The sequence below is a fragment of the Cervus canadensis genome, chromosome 30 (genome assembly GCF_019320065.1).
Source record: "Cervus canadensis isolate Bull #8, Minnesota chromosome 30, ASM1932006v1, whole genome shotgun sequence".
NCBI classification, from domain to species: Eukaryota; Metazoa; Chordata; class Mammalia; order Artiodactyla; family Cervidae; genus Cervus; species Cervus canadensis.
Window position 1 is genome coordinate 18,521,957 of NC_057415.1, and position 22,403 is coordinate 18,544,359.

Genomic DNA, 22,403 nt, shown 5'->3' on the forward strand with positions numbered 1-22,403 from the left:
GGTTTCTCTTTTGATTTTGGTCTTGTGTTGATCATCCAAAGCCTTTTTTTCTTTTTTCTTTTTTTAATGGAAATCTGCTTTAAAAATGACTTGCTTGAAGCTTACATAGGAGGGTTTGAATCACGGGGGCTGCTGGCTTGGCAGTCGGAGTGGGTGGTGCAGGAGGTGAGTTCTTGGCACAACTGAACAGAACAGCTTTGTGTTCCGATGACTTAGTGCGCACTTTTAGCTCAATTGAGCCTCAGATAGTAGAAAGCACAATAGCAATGACTCCCCCAGAAATGAAACCTTTGGCTAGCTCTGGACTGTGGCTTTTGTTCTTTTTCCATCACAATAAATATAATTTGTTGAATGCTTAGGACACAAACACTACTAGCCATTCTTACGTTAATGAGATAATTTCATTCTCAAAATAACTGAAAAAGATGGGTTTCCTGGGTAGCTCAACTGGTAAAGAATAGGTCTGCAATTCAGGAGACTCTGGTTTGATTCCTGGTTCGGGAAGATGCCCTAGAGAAGGGATAGGCTACCCTCTCCAGTATTCTTGGACTTCCCTGGTGGCTCAGTTGGTAAAGAATTTGCCTGCAATGTGGGAGACATGGATTCAATTCCTGGGTTGAGGCAGCAAGGACGCAAATTCAGATGACCACAGGAGCCAGGCTTGTAACAAAACAAAGCAGGCTGAAGGTAGGGGGAAGGGTGGGGCCCGTGACAAATAGCAGAGCCCACTTTGTGCATAAAGAAAACATTGTCCTGTTGAAATGCAGGCTGAGTGTAGCCAGAGATTCCAGTTTTTTTGAGAAGAGCAAGAAATCTAGACTTTTTAGCATTAAATATCTTATTTTGAAAGCTGTCAGCTAATTAAAAATAGATTTAAAACATTGCAGGGGCATCACAAAGCACTTCTGTGAACTAGATGTGACTTCCAGGCCATCACCAGTTTGCAACCTCTGGCTAAAGGGAACACTAAAACAACAATATAATAATGGCCCACTTCACCCTAGGGATGCTGGGGGTGTAGGCCAAACCTGGGGCCTCCCTCCTTCCACTGTGACCCTTAGGCAGCAATTCTGGCACTTACATAGGAAAATAGGAGGCCTTTGGAGCCATCGACAGTTAGAGTGGGTGAGATCTCCAGAGGCACTGACCAGACATCAATCTCCAAATCAACATGTCCCCCATTCAGTTCAGTGGCTCAGTCGTGTCTGACTCTTTGCGACCCCATGGACTGCAGCATGCCAGGCTTCCCTGTCCATCACCAACACCCAGCGCTTACTCAAACCCATGTCCATTGAGTTGGGGATGCCATCCAACCATCTCATTCTCTGTCATCCCCTTCTCCTCCTGCCTTCAATCTTTCCCAGTATCAGGTCTTTCCCAATGAGTCAGTTCTTCACATCAGGTGGCCAAAGTATTGGAGCTTCAGCTTCAGCATCAGTCCTTCCAATGAACATTCAGGACTGATTTCCTTTAGGATTGGTTGATTTGTTCTCCATGCGGTCCAAGGGACTCTCAAGAGTCTTCTCCAACACCACAGTTCAAAAGGTCATGTCCCCCAGGCTCCAAGCTAAAACCTGGGCCCACTGAGGCAGGGCCCCAAGATTAAGAGCAAAATTAAAGATAAGGAAATCTGCTGTAAAAACCAGGGAGACCAAAAGGCAAGTTGAGTATCTGGACCCAGCACGCCGAGTGAGGGGTCAAAGGAAGCAGCCGCACACACAGCGGCAGTCTCACCTGGGGAAGGGTGGTGATGGCGGGCAGGGTCAGAGAGTGTTGCCTGGAATGTGTTTGCTTTACTTCAGTAGTTTTAGTCGCAGGTAAACAAAGGTGGGGGCTTCGCTGGTGGCTCAGATGGTAAAGAATCTGCCTGCAATGTGGGAGATCCAGGTTCCATCTCTGGGTCAGGAAGATCCCCTGGAGAAGGGAATGGCTATCCACTGTAGTATTCTTGCCTGGAGAATTCCATGGACAGAGGAGCCTGGTGGGCTCCATGGGGTCGTAAAGAGTTGGATATGACTGAGCCACTAACATATACACACACACACACACACACACACACACACTCACACACACACACAAAGGTGGAGGGAGGACTCTGTCCTGAGGTTGCCTCCACAGCAACTCTTGTGGACAAGAAGTGGGATCTGAGATGGCAAGGCCTCTGGTCGTTTAGGGTTGGCTACTCCAGGAACTCCAGCCATGGAAGTCTGTGGGTCTTCTCAGGACTCCAAACCTCCTCCTTTTCCTGGCCCATCTGGCTGCTGCTCCCTCTTCTTTTCATATGCTCTACTGGTTAAGGCTCTCACTTCCTGGACTCCTGCTGGTAAAGTTTCTACCCTTTGAGCTCAGCCCCTACTGTGAACTGCCCTAGTCTTTGCTTGTAATTCTACACTTCAGGAGATAATAGAGCATCTACTGTGTGTACAGGGCCCTGTTCTAGAACATGGGGACACAGCTGTGAATATTCAGACAAGGTTCTTGCTCTCTTGTGGGGAGAACAAGAAAACAAGCAAGATGGGCTCAAAGTGGGCTAAAACGCCGAATGTGTTATAAAACAGAGTTATGAAAGAGTGATCGTAGGAGTTAGCCTGGGTGGTCAGGAAAGATCTCTTTGAGCAGGCCACGTTTGAGTGCCATCTGGATGACCACAACTGGCTAGGTGAGGATAAGGATGAGCATTCCAGGAGGCCTGAGCAGTGGTAGGTGCTTGACTCCCACAAGCATTGGGAGTTGAAAGGGAGGTTGAGGCCAGGCTGAGGGTAGGGTGAAGTATGGGGACAAGCTTTAATTTGAACCTAAGACTTATGACAGGCTGATCTGCATTGCCAACAAGGTCATCCCCTTGGTGTGAAAGTGAAAGTCACTCAGTAATGTCTGACTCTTTGTGACTCCATGGACTGTCCATGAAATTCTCCAAGCCAGAATACTGGAGTGGGTAACCTTTCCCTTCTCCAGGGGACCTTCCCAACCCAGGAATCGAACCCAGGTCTCCCGAATTGCAGGCAGATTCTTTACCAGCTGAGCTGTAGAGGAAGCCCAAGAATACTGGAGTGGTCCCAAGCAAGGATTCAAATGCAACTCGTGCCACCTTTTCTCACAGTAATTATGAAGACAACCAGCTTCTGTTCATCATTCAGCAGTTCCAAATCATACCCTACTATGATTTAATTGAACACACAGTCTCTGTCCAAGGGTGCCCCTGGGACATAGGAGCTGGGCCTTTCATCCAAGTTTGCTCTATTCCAAAAACTTCATGTTCTTCCCACAATATGCCCTCTCCATCTCCTAAGAATCCATACACACAATGAGAGCACACTGCATGAGCTTGCCCAGCTGCTCAGGCTGGCTTCCTATGAAAGTTTCTCCAAACTTTAGGGGCTTAAATAAGTCACATCTCTTTCAAATTCAAGCTTAAGTGGAGAGCACCCTATAACATCAGCAGGGGGCTAGGATTTGCTTCATGAGGTTCTCCACTATACTCCACTCTACTCAGGCAGCTGAAAATCAGAAAAGGGGAGAGAAAGAGCAAGTCCCTCCTTTAGAGGGCAGAAGCCAGAAACTTCGTTCACATCTCAAGCCAGCACTTAGTCAGATGGTTACATCTTAGGGCACTCTAGTTCTGTTGTCACCTAAGAACCTGGTTTCTGTTTAATACAGACAAAGGAGACAAGCGTTATAGGGGAACAACTAAATGTCTCTGGATAACTTTTATACTTTTTTCTTGATTATGAGAGCAATTCATACTTACTGCCAAGAAGGGTGTAAAGACAATAAAGGTTGCAAGTAATCCCAGAGGTAACTGTTGTTTAAAATTCATGGGGTCATGTCATACACCTTTTCTCTCATAACAATGTAACTCATAGTCTTCCTATATTGATAAATTTAGGTTTACATCACCATCATATATATTCACGGCATGTTTAAGAGATGACCTATGATGACCTGGGAGACAACTTGATTTGTATTTATTTGATAGCTAATAAGATTGACAGTTGAATTGAGTTTATATCCTTTGTTTATATTTTAATGGGTCATTCACTTTTAACTACTGATTTTTAAAAAATCCACTTTATATTTTAAAGATTAACATTAACAAACACTTATATAATGCTTTTATTATCTAGCATTGTTCTAAAAATGTGTAAAGTTTACTCATTTAATCCTTAGAATACTATAAGGTAACTGATGTTGTCATCCCCATTTTACAGATGAGAACCTGAGACAGAGAGAATAAGTGATTTGGTAAATCCATAGCTGTCTAGTTGGGAAGAGGTAGAATCAGGGTTCAAAGTTAGCAGCCTGGTTTCAGGTCCCTGCTCCTGACCACTAGACACTCTAGTTAATGTTTGTTTACTACGTATTATACACAATTGTTTTTCCAATTTGTCACTTGTCTTTTAACTTTAAAGTTTTTTTTTTTTTTAATTGGGTTTTTACTCATATGGACAAATCTATTAATTTTTTTTCTTTATAGAGTTCAGTATTGTGTGGTGGGCCTTCAAGGGTAGAAAATGAAGCACGGATTGGGAAGAAGAGGGTAATATAATTCATATACACTTTTTCAAACTTACTAACCACTTGTAGGTGAACATGTGAAGAAAACGTCAGAAAAGTTCGTAGTGCTGTGGAGTCGCTGTTGTGTAGTTGAAGACCCCATCACCTCTCATCTCAAAACTGAACAACATCCTGACCTGTTTTCTTTCTGCATTTTCCTCCCATCTCAGCTTACATCATTGATACTGGTTCCATTCGACATAATTTTTTACACTCCCAGACTGCCACACTCCTACTGTGCTAGGTACTGGGGACAATCACGGATGAGGACTCCATCTCTCCACAGCGTTACTCCAGCCAACTCAATGGGCCTATGCTCTTCTTTCTGAATACATTTTCTTTCTGTAAGTCCTAAATCATACTCATCTTTCAGATCAAAGTTCAAGTTTTCCCTCCTCATTTCTTGTTCATTTCAGCTCACAAAATTAACTAAGTAACCCCTTTGGCATTTTTTGCATGTACTAAGACGAATGCTAGCATAGTGCCATCTGAGATCATAAACACAGACGCACCAGGTACATTTTTAGTGCTGTTAAAAATAGTTCTGTTATCCAAGAGAATGCGTTTTCTCTTTTTTTAGTATCTTGTGCACAAACTAACAGTGAGTTAAGAGAAACAGTGAGGTCCAGGTGGTGGACTCCCAGACATAAAGAGATCTGAAAGGGTACTCAACCAGTGCTTTCCGGAGTTTGGAAAGTTATAATCGGCATGGAGGAACCATGTTTTAAGCTATTATTAAGTCAGGATAATTATGGATTACTTTGAAACAACAAGAATCTTCAACACCTGGGGCAACTGGCTGATAAGACTGCTTCACCTATTAGCGGGTAAACTAAGGCAAAGCGGGCCGGTCTAAGCCCTCGGGGGGAGGCGCGGAGGGGGTGACGGCTAGCGGGACCTCCTTTGTGAGGCTTGCGGTACACTGTCCTAAAGCCTGAGCGAGGCACACCGCAGGCCGGCGCGATTTCGAAGGCCACGTGACGGGGCCGGTCCTTCCCGAGCGGAGGGCAGGATTCTGCGCCACCACTCTCCCAGCTGTCCAATAAGAAACGGGGAGCGGCAAAGTGGGCGTGTCCCACCCGCCCCTCCTCCAAAGGCCGCCCAGTGCGGGGCGGGCCCAGATGCCGCCTCCAGTGGGGTCTGGCCAGCCCAACTCGGCTGAGGCAAAAGGGCGACACACACGTCAGTCAAACGGTCCCGCCAATGAGTTCGTGCGCTGCTCTCGAGCCCGCCCATGCCTCGGCCTCCCGGCGCCCGCGCTGCCTTCCCTCTGGCCGCTGCGGCCCGCCCGCCCGCGCCTCCTCCATCCGGGTCCTCGTGTGCAGCTCTCGGGTGGCGGCGGGCGGCGGGCGCGAGGGCTGGGTTGTTCCCGCGGAGGGCAGCGGCAGGCGGCGGCCTCCTCCGCAAGCCTGAGGTGGGTACAGAGGCGGGACGGCGAGCGCGGGGCCGCCATTTTCCTTCTCTCGGACCCCCCCAGCGGCGGTGGGAAAACGGGAGTGTTGCGAGCCGGTTGGTGGAGGCCTGAAGGGCTGGAGCGAGCTGGGCGGGCGGGTTGAGAGCAGAGGCCGCAATAGGTGGTGGTGCGAGTGGGGGATGGGCGCCGCGTGGCGTGGTCGGTCCCAACCCCCTCCGCTTCCCGCCCAGCGCCTCACGGACGGGGGGGAGGGGTCATTCTTCACATTCTTCACCCCGCCCTTCCCCCAACTTCAATCAAATTTGGGCGGGGGAAGTCCCGCCCCCGCGCCTTGCCCATTGGCCAGCGTTCCCTCCCGCTATGGCGTGACTGGCTGTGGACGCCGCCAGGTCCCCTGACGTCACTTCCGCTATCAGGTTTGTGGGCAGGGGAGACCTTGGCCTTGGGGGCTGGGATGCTAGAGGGAAGGTAGGAAGTGCGGGGGAGGGCCGGGACAAGCGGGCGGGCAGGCCCTGGGCTACCTCCCTGCTGCTAATCCGCTGGCCGAACTCAGCCTCCGGTCCTGGAGCAGCTGTGTAGCCGGTCCACCCCGGCGGCCGTCCTTGGCAGTGGAGAGGGCGGGCGGGAGGAAGTGGGATCCCGGGGGGACGGGCTCGTGCACGGCGACCTGGGCCCCGGCCAGCGGCCCCAGCCCTGACTTGGGGGCTGCACACCCTGGAAGCAGGTTAGCTGATACACGTTCCGGGAGGATTCCGGTGTGAGGAATGCGTAACCTTTTGTCCTTGGCTAGCAATGGCCTTCAATTTTTCCAACTTTTACAGTACGGCCTGGCCCCCCTGCCTCTGTGTCAGAGGTCAACTCTAAAGCTTTTTAAAATAGACGACTCGATTTTGAGAGGGCTGGCAAATGGGAAGAGGCATTCGGGATAGTGAGTGTTGAATTCTTTAAATCAAAAAACTGGATGAGTTTTTTTTTTTTTTGTAACTTTACTGATGATTATTTTCTTGGCATTCAGTTGCTAGAGTAAAAACCTCATTTAGCAGTCCTCATTCATTTCTGATGGCCGGAAAATCATGCACTAGTTTAAAATAACGTTAAATTTTAAATTGAAACGTTGTACAGAAAATGTAATAATTGTCCTTTGTCCAAGTTTTTCTGCTGTATGGCAGTCTGGTTCATTTATAGTATATTCAGAATATACATGTAGTTAAGTAATGTTTTGTAAGTTACTTCGGCGGTTTTTTGAGGGTGTTTGATTTACCCAGTTAACGTTGTATTGTGAAACTTGTGAACTTTAAAAGAGTGGAGCGATTAGCGTTAACTAGAATTTCTTGGTTTAGAGTACAACACACTATAGATATTTGTGTGCTTTTTCTTTCAACAGCTAATATAATAATAGATTTGTTTGTAGTGGAAATTGATCAGGATGAAGAATGTTAAACCAGGTTCTTCAGACTGTAGGTCCTGACTTACTGGGTTATGAAATCACGTCAGTGGGTGGTGGTCAGAATTTTTTTTAAAAACAGAAAATAGTATCAATAGTTTGTTATATGAAACTGATGATTCTGTTGTGTAATGTTTATTCCTTCAAAAATACTTCTCTGAGGATGAGTATCAAAAAAGTTTGGAGAACATTTCTTCTAATGGGTGGGTTTTTTTTTCTTTTTTTTTTTCATTTATATCACTGGTCTTCAAGGAGTACTAAAAGTGGCCCTGATCATTTATACTTAGTGGAACATGTTCCTTTCACTTTTGTTTTCAGGAGCTAGCAATCAGTGGCCAGCATGCATTTTAATCACTTAATGTTTTTAAGTCTGGAGAAGCTTTTGTTTAGATAGTAAAGGCTCTTCACCCCAGAATATTAACTGATGAATGATTTTTCCGTGTACATGCCCAGATGGCGCTAGTGATAAAGAATCTGCCTGCCAATACAGGAGACAGTAAGAGACGAGGGTTCGATGCCTGGGTCTGAAAGATCCCCTGGAGGAGGGCATGGCAACCCACTCCAGTGTTCTTGCCTGGAGAACCCACGGACTGAGGAGGCTGGTGGGCTCATTGGGTCGCAGAGAAGCAGACAGGACTGAAGCGACTTGGCACAGCACAGGATGAGGGTAGAAGAATCTGGATCCCCAACGATTTGTCAGCATCGCCCTCATGTGACCTCAGGTGGCGTAAAGAAGGCTCGGTCACTGCATGATCTTTGACTGGGTGTTCTAAACATTGCACAGTCACTTAGGATAGAAAGAGAGCCACTGCTTTTTTTTTTTTTTTGCTTTATATTAAGTCTTTGAAATCTAGAGTGTCTTTTATGGTAACAGCACATCTCATTTGGAGCTAGTCACATTTCTAGTGCTCAAGAGTGACATGTGGCTAATGACTGCCAAATGGATAGTGGATTGCTTAGCCGCTCTTCAAAAATTAGCTTTCTCTGGCTAAGTGTTTGTGTTTCACATTATCAGCTGAAAATGTCCCCTCTGTCTATGGCCTCATCTCAAATGTGAGGCAGTTGCATCAGTTGATTTCTTAGGCTCTTTCTAGGTATAAGATTTAAGGACTCAGGCAGCTGACAACTGTACTTTCATCAAGTATTACTTTTGCTTCTCTAGGAATGTTTTAAGAGATTTTGGATGATTTGTTTTAAAAATAACATATTAATGATGATCTTTTAATCTTCCTTTTCTGCTTTGTGTCAGTATTCATTATCATGAAGTTATACTACTTGTTCACTTGGCGGTCTCTTCCCTTCTCCCCAGTTTTTTAGTCAGTTATAGAATATTTTTATTGCACATTGTAGACTAAGGATACAGTTGATTTAGTAAACTGGGGAATCTGGATTTAATGACAAGCACCCACCTTTTCTTGACTTTGGGGATTGTGTAAATTACAATGACTTTTCAACCTGGGTACATATCAGTATAATGAAGGATAGGAAGGTCGCATATGATAGGATTGAGAAATAATGGTGTATATATAAGGACCACTAAGCAAAACAAGTCACCCAAGTGGAGTACTCTGCTTTACCCTAAATATTTGTGTGCATTATAGGGTATATAGCAGAATATATGGAGGTAGCTTAGAATGCACTTAACAGCAGGGATGTTGGCCCCAGAGTAACAATTGGCATTGCAGAATCTTCAAGGGAATATTGAAGTTGAATTGACATTTTTTTAAATTTCGGAGTCTAGATAACTTCATCTAATCTAGAATGCCTTATGTTGTGTGTCTAAGTGAATGAAAGGAAATGGTCTTTTTGGAAAAGATGACCTAGTACTTAGCTTTTAAAACTTAACATGAGTCTCAACATGAGTCTCAGGCTTAGTGCAGTATTTGGTAGGATGACGAAATTTAGTGGATGTAGCTAGATTTACGGTGGTGATCGTTTCACAGTGTATACAATAACGAATTACATTGTACACCTGGAACTAATACAATAGTATATGTCAATTATACCTCCATTAAAAAAAATTCAGCCCCTCCCTAAAAAGAAATTAAGATCTTAGATTAAAAGTAGGTTAATTTTGTTAGCAAAACTTAGTTATAGCCAAAAACTTAATCTTGTCAATTTCACATGTCAACTTAACCTTGATGGAGCAATTCATGGCTAAAAATAATGCCTATATTCTGTCAAGGGGGTCAAAATACAATTGGAGAATTTGTATATGTATTTAAGTATTTTTTTGTATTTGTATAATGTTTAAATATTCAGCCATCATCATCAGATAATTTTATTAATATTCAACTGTTTGAAGGAAATTGTGTTAAGTAGCCAGTGTTCTAATTTTGATTTGTGTTTATCAAGTGAAACTTGGTGATGAGAGTAAAGGAAATACTTCGTTGTATTTGTGTAAAAGTTTGAAGTTTATTCACCTGTAAGAAAGATGGCATGTAAATGGAGATGGAGATATGTAAAAAGTAGAACTTTATGAGTTACTTTGTTCATAGGAGTATGTAAATATAAAAGGTGGGATATTAGATTGCTGGAAAAAACAACATTTTAGCTCTGAATATCAAACTGTTAATAGATATTAAAAATGTAGAAAAGATAGGGTATGCCTGTGTTTGAACTAAGTAGGAAAATTGATAAATGCAAAGGTGGTATTGATATATTTTAATTAATATGTAGCCTTTGAGTGTATATTCAAATGTGTTTTTAATGCCATGGCAGTTAACATTCTTTTGGTTATAGACTTTCTTGCAGATGTGGCAAAAGCTGTGAAATCTTGCAGAGAAATTGTATATACAATTTCTGATGGTTACTGAAGCTGGTTATGGATACAGGTTAAGAACTCAGGCTAAAGTTGACTATACAAGTATATTAAACTATATGATGTCATACTCTATCTTTTACTAAGATATAAGTGGATATTAAAAGTGTTAGAAACTTTGATATAAATATAAACAAGCTTATAGATAAACAAACTTATACATAAGTAGATTGCCTTTTCACAGCACATTTTAAATTGATGCAGCCTGATTTAATTGAAGATAAGTATTTTTGACTGTCACAAGTATACCTAGGAAGGTAAAATAACTGTCTTGCTGTGTGCTGTGTTCAGTTGTGTCCAACTCTTTGCGACCCTTTGGACTGTAGCCTACCAGGCTCCTCTGTCCATGGTATTTTTCAGGTAAGAATATTGGCATGGGTTGCCATTTTCTCCGCCAGGGGATCCTCCCAACCTGGGGATTGTACTTGCGTCTCCTGTGTTGCAGGTGGAGTCTTACTTTTTTTAGTTTCTCAGATAGGTTTAATTTATTAAGAAAAATGGTTACCATTTGTTGAGTATGTCAACCAAGATGTCATTAAGATGGATCACTGAGATGATTTGTATATGTTCCTAATCCTCAGAACAATTCTGTGAGGTGTGGATGTTAGATTCCACCTGGAGATGAGAACTTGAACCTCAAGGAAGTTATTTAACTTGAAGAAGAACATAGCTGCCAAGTAGTTGCTTGACCTGTAAACTCCTTTCCTATACTGCCATGTTGCACAGAAACATTTTGTGCAAGTTGAGCTGAGACTTTCGGTCACTAGGGTATTTAATGGGGAGGGGAGAAGTTCAAGCTGCAGATTGAGGTAGTAAGTGAACAGGCTAGAAAATGCATGTGACGTTGTGTTATTGTTAGAAAAGGAAATAATGTAAAAGGTCACATTCAGGTAGTTTTAGCTGATAGTCTTATCTAAGAATGTTTTTAGAATTGTCTGATACTGATGGTTGTAGCTGAAAGTTACTGAGCATCCACTCTGCACTTGGTATACTGTGTGGTTTTTGTATTTTATTTCTAATCCCTCTTAACATCCCTGTAACATTTGCCTGATTTTTATGAGTTGAAATAATAAAAGCCGAGAGATTATTATTTGATGTGTCTGAAGACAAGATAAACGAGAAACCGGGATTCAAACTGGATCTCTGATTCTGAAATAAGCTTTAGAGGGAAAATCTCAAGGGACGAAAACACGCTAGTCAGTTACATAACTTCTTTCTCCAGCGAAAGATTGTATAGTTGTGATCAGTGTGTATGTTAAGAGTTTTACTTAACCTTATTTCTTAGTGAACATTTCCATGGGTTCTTAGAATCCATAAATTCTAGTTTATGGATTGTATTTTGAAAACTTTTGCTTACCTAAACATTACCTCCTCTTTGCTATTAGATTTTAGTTTCCAAAATTTGCTGTAATCAGAGTTAATCTGAAAAACTGAAGATTGAAAACCATCAGTGGATCATAAAGTCAATATAATGTGTATAATAATGTATAAAAAGTAGTTAGGGTTCATTTGTGAACAGTATTGAATATTAGTATCTTACTATATGAGTTTAGTATTTGGCTTCCCTGGTGGCTCAGTGGTAAAGAATCCACCTGGCAGTGCAGCAGACATGGGTTCAACCCCTGGATTGGGAAGGAAGAAATGGCAACCCATTCCAGTATTCTTGCTTGAAAAATCCCATGGACAGAGGAGTCCAAAGTGTTGCAGAGAGTTGGACACGACTGAGCACAGCACAAAGAGTCAGACAGTACTTAGTGACTAAAGCAACTGTAATACTAGTATTTAGTGTTACATGTGTATAGACGTGTGTGTGTGTGTGTGTGAATACTATTTAAAAATACAAAATATTTTTCTTGTGAATTATGAATTGTGTTGCTACATAGTAGTTATCTGTTCCCTGTGCTGCTCACCCATAAACTCCCAACTTAAATAGTATGAAATAAGCAGGCCACGCTTGCCAAGGTTGAAAAATGAATACATTTTTAGATTCAGTGTTTATTTAATCTTAGATTCCTATGTTTGATGAAGATTCAGACATTTTAGATGAGAAAACTGGGCTGGGCTTGAGGGTTGTGGTAGAGGTATCAGCTGGTTTTACTCTTGGCTGTTATTTTAAAAGTAAGGACTAGCTGGTACAGTATCCTCACTTACTGATACTTATATTTAAGATATGGCATTGTATATTGCATTATTACCTTCATAGTAGACTTAAAATGAGAAGATGAATTTGCTTCAGAAAGTTGTCTTTATGTAAGTCCGTGTATGTGAGTGTACGTGTACTTGGGCATAGATTTTAAGGTATAAACTGGCTCTTTCAGAATAGACCTGCCATCTGAAAATGGGAAATTGGCACCTGAGATCTGCTGAAGAGTAGAAGAACTTGATGCAGGGTTTTTTTTTTTTAACCCCCTCTGAAGTTAATAATTTTTAATTTAAAAAATATGTATTCAAAATTCATGTATTGGATTTTGAAAACTTTATTAAAAGTTAAGAAAACAGTTCATTAAAAAAAAAAGAAAACAGTTCATATGTACTCACATTTTCAAACCCATTACTTGTTATATTCTGCCAAAAATGTAATGGAGTGGGAGATGTAAACTGTTCTGTCTGTTCTGTTAACAAAGTTAACCCATGGACCAGTATTTGGGTTCATTGCTTGGGTTGGGAAGATCCCTTGGAGGAGAAAATGGCAACCCACTGCAGTATTCTTGCCTGGAGAATCCCATGGACAGAGGACCCTGGAGGGTATAGTCCACGGGGTCGCAAAGAGTGAGACATGACTGAGCGACTGAATGCAACACATGCTGGTTCTGGAGAAAAATAGTGGCTTTTAAAGCCTTGACTTTTTAGGAACAGTTTTTTGCATGTTCATACCTGAATCATCATCTGGCCTTATAGAACTGAAATAGGCTCAGATATGGTAAGTTTGGAGATCTCAATAATTTGGAACAAGTTATTAAACTTCTTGGCACCAGTTTCCACCTGTGTAAAACAGATGATGACTGTTAAATAAGGTGGCACACATGAAGGGGCTTACTGTTGGGCCATATGTATGTCGAGGGTGTGGTAAATCTTTCTCCCTTACCATTGCCGATGATTTAGTCCAGTTAATTGATGTTACAGAGACCTTAGAAAAGCTTAAGTTACTTGCACATGGTTTCAGTGGCAGTGAGTAGGCCGGGCCAGGGTTTGAACCTTTACTTTTGTTGACTCCAAATGCTGTGAATTTTTCATATACAACTTTTGTGTCTAATTTTCTTAGGAATATAACTATGAGTGGAATTAACTTTTTGATGAACTGCTAAACTTTCCAAAGCACCTGGCCCATTTTACATTCCAACCGTAGTTGGGAATATAATTTCTCTATATCCTCAACAACACTTCCTTTCTTTTTGTTCTCTTTTTGATTATGGTCTAATGGATCTGAAAGTGCTGTCCCATTATGATTCAGGTTTCCTTAATGAGTAATAAATGATGTTGAGTGTCTCTCTATGTACTTTTTGGCCATTCTTTGCTTATTAATCATATCTTTGGAGAAATGGCTATTCTTTACCCTTCTTTAAAATATGTTATTCATTTTAAGTTACTTAAATAAAGTAGGTACCGAGATTTATTCTCTTGCGTGTGGGTATTCACTTGTCCCAGCAGTGTTTGCTGAAAATTATTCTTTCTCCATTGAATTGTTGTGGCACTCTTGTTGAAAATTGGTTGAACCCAGTGTATAGGGGTTACTTCTGAACTTTCAATTCTATTAACATGGAGCTGTATGTCATAAAAATGGTTTTGATTATAGGTTTTGATTGTTACTAAGTCACCACTTAGTAATTTTCCTTGACATTAAATTTGGTGCTGCTGCTGCTGCTAAGTCATTTCAGTCGTGTCCGACTCTCTGTGACTAAATAAACGTCAGCCCATGAGGCTCCCCCATCCCTGGGATTCTCCAGGCAAGAACACTGGAGTGGGTTGCCATTTCCTTCTCCAAAGTGTGTATTCCTTAACAAATCAAGAAATCTTTGTGGTAGCTGTCTGTTAAGTATGAAGTCAGTAAATTGAAGACTGATGTTTAATATGATTTAGCTTTGTAAGATTTTGATTATAAAACTAAGCTGATCATATTGCTTAGTTCAGAGAGTATTGTACCAAAATGTTAAATAGCTTGATTCCTCACTTTGATCTTCACAGTGCCTTTCTTTGCTGACATAGAATACGTGGGTAGGTTAATTTAAAAATTAGAATCTCTGTATGTTTTTTGCTGTTCCTTTAATCATGGATTATGCATACTGTACAGAACTGTTGTGTTTTAGAGGGTCTTCTGTTCCTCCTTTGTAATGGAGTTTTTGGGTTTCTCAAGGAAGGATAAGTGTTCTGGTAACTTAAGAAATATCAAAAGTTGATAAGTAAGATGCAATAAAATCATGATTTCTGAATCTTAAAAATATATGGATTCAGATAGCTAAGAATTTAGAATAGTGCTAATTAAATATAAGGAATAAAAGCACTGTTTAGATCATGAATATTGCTACAGTTTAAATTGCTGATTTTTGGAAGGTTTGTTTCAGTTCAACTTAGTTTACATTCAGTGAATGAAAGTAGTCTAATACTTCTTTTTTTCTCCTTTAATCACACAGGAGAACCAGGATTACCTAGGAGAGAGAGAGCTTTCCTGTGGTGCTCAACTCTGGTCCAGTTTCAGCATTCTCCCTGGACGTTCTCTTCACTGTGGGATGAGGTAGTAGGTTGTATAGTTTTAGGGTCACACCCACCACTGGGAGATAACTATACAATCTACTGTCTTTCCTAAGGTGATAGAAAAGTCTGCATCCGGACAGCCTCACACAAAGTTGATAACTAATTGTACAGCATTTAAGATTAACTTGTGTAAGAATGCTGTAGTGTAGCATTTCTTAATAGTGCACAAGTTGCTGCTTATTTTAGAGACTAGACTGATTGGGTATTGGGATACTTTTTGATTCTCATTTCTGCATGTTGGAATAAGTGTATATTTTATTTTGATTGATGTTGATAATGCACCATAAAGAGATTGCAGTCTTCATTTCAGAAGAAAAGATTGCTCTATCAGAGTGAGGTAGTAGATTGTATAGTTGTGGGGTAGTGATTTTACCCTGTTCAGGAGATAACTATACAATCTATTGCCTTCCCTGAGGAGTAGACTTGCTGCATTTTGTTTTTGTCTAGATGATATTAAAACTCAGAAGAATTATTTTTGACATTGCTTTGTACTTAACAGTTTACTTAAGTTCTTGTTAATAACATTCTCTGTTCAAGTATGGTGTACCTACAGTAGACACAGTGATCTAGCATTTATATTTTTCAAATACGGTATATTTCAGAAATTTGAAATTGAGCAAAAATCTCAAAGAGTGGAGAAACTATAAGACTTTCAAGAAATCTTAATGGGGACCATGCATTTTTGTAATTGTGAATAGGTTAACTGCTTCTGGTGCAGATGTCCAAGGTGAGATCCTAGGTGGGAAAGGTAAATACAAACTGGAAAAGTACTGTCTGAGCTAAATTGAAATCAGGTTGATTATGATTTTTAATCCCCAATTTGGTGTTTATGTGACCGTAGGCATTGTTGTAACTACTGTTGCAGTGATATGTTGATTTGGACGTTTTCACTCTAGCCTGGAAAAGAAGAAATGGTTTCTTGGGTTCAGCTCTTGTTCCCTTGTTAAGTCCTTAAGATGTCAATTTTACTCTGGTCCCCAAAACCTAAAATGGGCCTTCATTCACAAAGGGAGGTCCTCTAAAGCTTGTCAGCTTAGGAAATCTATAGTTGTTCTAAAGAAAATGTGAGGGTAATGCTAGAAAGGGATGTTTGAATTTTAAAACCCTTGATTAACTTTTTTTCTAATCTTGGAACTTTAGGACTTTTCTTTAAAAGTCCATGTTTCAGCTTTTTTCCAATGGCCAAGTCATATGCTACCTTGAAAGTGAGTGAAGTTGCTCAGTTGTCTCCAACTCTTTATGATCCCATGGACTGTAGCCTACCAGGCTCCTCTGTCCATGGAATTTTCCAGGCAAGAGTACTGGAGTGGGTTGCCATTTCCTTCTCCAAGGAAATGCTACCTTGGGCCCTTATAATCAGCTAATGCTTCCTGTTTTAAGTGCTTGCCATTTGTTTTATTTTGGGAGAAGAGGAAAGGGGCAAAGTGTAGGTGAGAGAGGGGTCACCTCTTCCCAAATTTCCATCTATCATGAATCTTAGTATCTTAGGTGATCATTGTACAGTGCTCTAGGCTGCAGGAACTTTGCATGAGAGAAAAGATCAAATTCTCTCCTGGATGTGTCCAAACCAGGTGATATATCCTGGGTCAGATTTATGTTTTTTTAGTTCATCCCTGGCATACATATAGATGGAAACCTGCATGGTTCTGGAATTGATCTTCATTATAAATTAGACATAGACATGTTGGGTAGGGGGCCTTTTATAGTCATTGCCTTTCAGTGTGCCATAGAAAAGTGGGAATGTTCGAGAAATTTTTGGCAAGTTGTTTTTGTGGGTTTCCAGTACATATGCCTCCAGAAATGGATATCATCACAAGTTTGTGATTGGAAATTTAAGTAATACCTAAGGTCTGGTAAAAAATGAATTTATACCTTTTATTAATTACTCAGGGACACATTTCATACCCTTTTTAGTCAAGCCTAGCCATTGAATCAAATGGTTGAGTACTGTGTTTTTTAAAACATTGAAAAGTACCTTGTAGTACAGTGAGACAATCTCTGAAAGCTTGTTTTTGATGGTGACAAAAACCATGATCAGAATTTGCTTCTGTTTACTCAAGGGTCAAAACCCCAAATAACCTGGGTCTAGAAGTGACTAGTTGTAACTAGGAGACAGCATCTAAAGGGGACAGACTGTAAATTTGCTTCACTTGACAGTGGTGAGGAGGATTTATACATACTATCATCTAATTTTCTAGTTTATCAAAAGAGGTGGAGAGTTTATGAAATTATATTTAAATTTTAGTACTCTGTTAAAATGTTTTGAAAAGTCTGTGGTGCCAACTTTTTTTTTATTTGGCTGTATAGCCTGAGGGATTTTAGTTTCCCCACCAGTGATTGAACCTGGGCTTTCGACAGTGAAAGCATGGAGTCCTAACTACTGGACTGCCAGGGAACTCTGGCCAGTAACTTTAAAAGCTATCAGTGAATGAAGTCTAACTGGTTTTAATTTGAAATAAACCCCCCAAAATATGGCCTAATTTAACAGGTTAATTTGAAGTCCATCTACTAAGTAGAAGACCAGCAAGAAAAAAATGGGTTCCTAGGAAGAGGTAGTAGGTTGCATAGTTTTAGGGCAGGGATTTTGCCCACAAGGAGGTAACTATACGACCTGCTGCCTTTCTTAGGGCCTTACTATACCACGATAACCGGTTTCCTTGGTGTACCTTGCTTTGGTGTAAACAGTTCTTTCTGGAGTTTCTCATGAATGAAAACATTGCTGGCATACCAAAGAAGCAGTGCTTGCTTTAGTGATTTATAAACAAGAGCATTATACCAACTTCAACTACTGAGGATTTAAGACTTCTGAAGTATAGTTGCTCATGTAATCTCACTTTGGGATTGCTGGAAAGTTTGAGAAAGCATAGTTTTGTTTTTGGTCATGTTCCCTTTTCTGCTCAAGACACTGCCAGCTGTAGCCCCCTCTGTAACTCTTTATCCAGAAGGCATTTAATGAAACTTTTGAAATACTCTGCTTTTTCCTACACTGTATTTATGCATTGCTAGTTTTTTTTTTTTTTTTTTTTTCTGGACTTCAATTTTGGAGCACTTCTTAGGGATGGTATTGCATAGTATGGGAATCCATCATTGCTTTGAGCACCCATTCTGGTATATAATCCTGTGATTGAATCTGTTTAATATGTGCAAGGATTGGAAGGTCAACAAAAATGAAAGGTTATAAGCTATATACATATTTTATTAAATATCTTTCTAATAAAAATAATACTTCTAAAACTTGTGCTTTTAAATCATTCTTAAGCATCATCATCCTTTCAGAATTAGATGCAATTTTTTATTTGTATTTAGATTTAAGGTCTGTTAAAGTACTTAATTTTTTTCTTTGCAGTAATTTGCTGATTCTGCTATTCACATATGTGTATTGGTGAAGTTAACTCCAGGTGTACCCTCAGTTCAGTTCAGTTCAGTTGCTCAGTCGTGTCCAACTCTTTGCAACCCCATGAATCGCAGCACACCAGGCCTCCCTGTCCATCACCAACTCCCGGAGTTCATTCAAACTCATGCCCATCGAGTCGGTGATGCCATCCAGCCATCTCATCCTCTGTCGTCTCCTCCTGCCCCCAATCCCTCCCAGCATCAGGGTCTTTTCCAATGAATCAACTCTTCACATGAGGTGGCCAAAGTACTGGAGTTTCAGCTTCAGCATCAGTCCTTCCAATGAACACCCAGGACTAATCTCCTTTAGGAAGGACTGGTTGGATCTCCTTGCAGTCCAAGGGACTCTCAAGAGTCTTCTCCAACACCACAGTTCAAAAGCATCAATTCTTCGGCGCTCAGCTTTCTTTAGAGTCCAACTCTCACATCCATACATGACCACTGGAAAAACCATAGCCTTGACCAGATGGACCTTTGTTGGCAAAGTGATGTCTCTGCTTTTTAATATGCTGTCCAGGTTGGTCATAACTTTCCTTCCAAGGAGTAAGCGTCTTTTAATTTCATGGCTGCAGTCACCATCTGCAGTGATTTTGCAGCCCCCAAAAATAAAAGCTTGACACTGTTTCCACTGTTTCCTTGTCTATTTCCCTTGAGGTGATGGGACCAGATGCCATGATCTTAGTTTTCTGAATGTTAAGCTTTAAGCCAACTTTTTCACTCTCCTCTTTCACTTTCATCAAGAGGCTTTTCAGTTCCTCTTCACTTTCTGCCATAAGGGTGGTGTCATCTGCTGTACCCTACTCTTTCATTTTTGGAAATGCTTTTGTCTTTGTAGTAATTACATCTGCTTAGGACATTCTGCTTTCTTGAAATAATTCTCATTCTAGTGAGTCTTCTAAAGTGGACACTACCTTGCTCATTATCCCTCCTCATGTCTCCAGCCTAGTTCAAACACTTACAATACTGGGGAGCAGCTTAAAATTTTTTCAAGAGATTTGAACACTTGGAAGTGTTTAAAAGACTGTAGGGTCAGTGAAGTTTCCCATCCTGTTTTCCAACTCTTAAGAGAATGATAGATTGGAAGCAAGGTCAGGAGGTGTAAGCATGTTCCACACCTCTGACCAATTGGGGCTTTAATTTCCTCTGTAAATTGATTTTAATATTTCACAATTTCCCTAGTTTTGCTTATAAAGGTATTCTAAATGATCTTTAACCATCTTATTATTAAAATGTTTGGGCCACACCAGCCAACCTTCATTTTCCCCCCATCCCATCAAACTTGATTTTCCAGATTGTTCTTTCTTGTGCTTCCTATTTTGCCTTCTGTGGTTGGGATCTTGGTGGGAGGTGAGCTGGGGGTGGGGGGTGGGCTCCTGGGGATTGGACGTAGTGCCTTCAGAAAAGTTTGATGGTTGAAAAGGCACATGGAGAGTGTTCAACATGGAGAAATTGAAAACCAAAATTGGGTATCCCCTCACATAAGTCAAAATGGCTATAAGCAAAAAGTCTACAAATAATAGATGGTAGAGAAGTTATGGAGAAAAGGGAAGCCTACATTGGTGGTGGTGATGTTAATTGCTTCATCCTCTATGGAGAACAGTATGGAGGTTCTTAAACTAAAAACTGCTGCTTTATGGATCCAGCAGTCCCACTCCTGGACATAACATCTGGGGGAGGAAGAACTAATTGAAAAAGGTACAAGCCCTGTAGTGTTCAAAGCAGCACTGTTTACAATAGCAAGGACATGATTTAAGGTGTGTGTGTATGCAGACAGAATGGAATATTACTCAGCATTAAAAATTGAGATTGCCATGTGCAGCAACATGAATAGAGAGCTAAGGTGAAGTCAGATAGGATACCACTGATATATGTGAAAACTAAAAGGTAATACAAATGAATCAACATAACACTCAGAAATTTTAATTACAGATTATTCCAGAGAGGAAGTTGGGGGATGGTGGCAGAGAGATACGTTAGGGAGTATGGGATTAATATACAAACTATGCATAAAATATGTATGCAATAAGGGTTTACTGTATAATGCAGGGAACTATATTCACTATCTTACAACCTACGAAAAAATACATAAATCGCTGGTGTATACCCGAAGCTGACACAATATTGAAAATCAACTAAAAAAAGTTTGGCTATTGGCCCACCTGAGGGAAGCAGGTGTATTAACTTCTTGGGATTCATATAAAATTTTGCTGTATTTCTTGGGATTCATAACTTAAAATTTTATTTTGGTGTAAGGATATTTTTTCTGTAAGGAAATCCATGGGTGGAGTAATTGAACTGTTACCATCAGTAGCTTAGATAAATTTGCATTTCAAGTAAGTGTGATGGTTACCCAGTGTTAGTATGGAAGCTTCATGATTGCTGCCTAGATTCTTTCTAGCTTTTCTAGAAAGATGTGTTTGAACTTTAACCCACGGTTTCCATTCTTAAGGTCTCCTCTTTGTCACAATGACTTTCATTAACACCATCACCCCTCTTTCAAGCAGGAAGACGTAAGGGGAAGGGCAAGAACATTTCAACCACCAAACCCGTTTGAAGAGTGTTCCAGTGACACCAAGTAGTGACTCCTTTGTGAGTCATCAGTTGGTGCTGCAATACGCTACTCTGGTTGCAAGGAAGGCTGGAAAGGGACTTAACAGGCCAGTTTTCAGACTGAGCAGGTACAGCAGAGGGAATTAGGAAAAAAACTTGACAGACTAATGGGTTCTGTTCCACCTCTGACTTACAGGTTTGAAGAGAAGTTTCAGTAGAAATGGAAAGGTTCAGTCAGAAGGGACTTTCAGGTGAGAGCTGGTTAGGAACCAGCAAGGACCCTACAATATATATACCCGTACCACTGGGCCTGGTACAAAACTAGAATAAAAAGTTTTTTGTTTTTTTCTCCCTTAAACTTATTTAAAGTAGCTTTACATTCACAGCAAAATTGAGCAGGAAGTAGAGTTCACATAATGCCCTATGTCCCCTTCCTGCCACCACAGACTTGCCCACTATTGACATCCTGACTCCAGCAGTACATTTAATAACGCATGTTTTTGTGTTGGCTTTGAAATTGTTCTACCATTATAATTAGGTTAAAAGGCTTAGGTTAGTGCACCATGGTAAGTACATAACTCGGCAATGTCCACGGGACAAATTTGGCTTTGAGTGCCAAAATTGCCTGTGGGAAATTTAATGCCGGAAGCAGGTACTTAAAATGACTTTGTAATTTTGCATAAACTTGTCCAAAGCTAAACCTGGAGGACTGATAATGAGTTGCATAATGGCAACAGCAGAAGAAAATGGGTAATGAACTTTCCACCCAAAGAGGTTTACCAGCAGGTAAGGAGGGAATGGTGATAGGATGAGATAGATGGATAGCATCACTGACTCAATGAATATGTGTTTGAACAGACTCCAGGATATGGTGAACCAAGGAAAGCCTGGTGTGCTGCAGTCCACGGGTTCGCAAAGAGTCGGACATGACTTAGCAACTAGACAATAAGGAGGGAATGGGGCTGCAGTCAGACTTCGGCGAGTGCTGGAGAAATGGTCTCTGTGATGGATATGGTGGATATGTAAGTGGATTGGGGTGGGGGTCCAGGATCAGGAGGTTGCAAATTTCCCTTTCCCCACAGCGTGACTAGGAGACCTGTAAGGAAGACTGTACAGCCTGATAACCTCATCAGTAAGGGTTGGAGGGGTGCTGTGGAAGACTTACCCAAATGACTTGCAGGAGAACCTCAGAAGTTACTGGAGTATGGATTCTTTCTCAGGAAAGGTGCCCTACCTCTTGGTGTAGGGGTAGACTTTGACCAGAGCTGACCAATCAGATGTAAGGAGTGGTGGTGAAGGGGGAGAGGGTTTCATAAGAGGAATTTTTCTGGAGGAGAAACTGCCTTGTATTGGACCCTGCTGCTTAAGCTTGAATGTGATTGTGTGATGACCAGAGATCTAGACACCTTGAGATGACGGGGAAGGAGGGAGGTCATTGCCAACCCAAAATTCTGACATCCTTGAGCCTGTTGAGCCAG

The 22,403-nt window shown here is 41.2% G+C and overlaps 1 protein-coding gene across 3 annotated transcripts in view; it reads left to right on the plus strand.

Moving 5' to 3' along the window:
- Positions 1-5,834: 5,834 nt before the first annotated feature.
- The window catches only part of ZNF169 (zinc finger protein 169), an 89,851-nt gene continuing 73,282 nt past the window's right edge, over positions 5,835-22,403 (plus strand). The window contains exon 1 of one of the 3 annotated variants that reach the window (XM_043453389.1): positions 5,835-5,968. The gene's annotated coding sequence lies outside the window, so the exon portion shown is untranslated. Of the gene's footprint in view, positions 5,969-19,762; positions 21,948-22,403 lie in introns of those variants that run through there. The other 2 variants (XM_043453383.1, XM_043453384.1) reach the window with 2 other exon arrangements.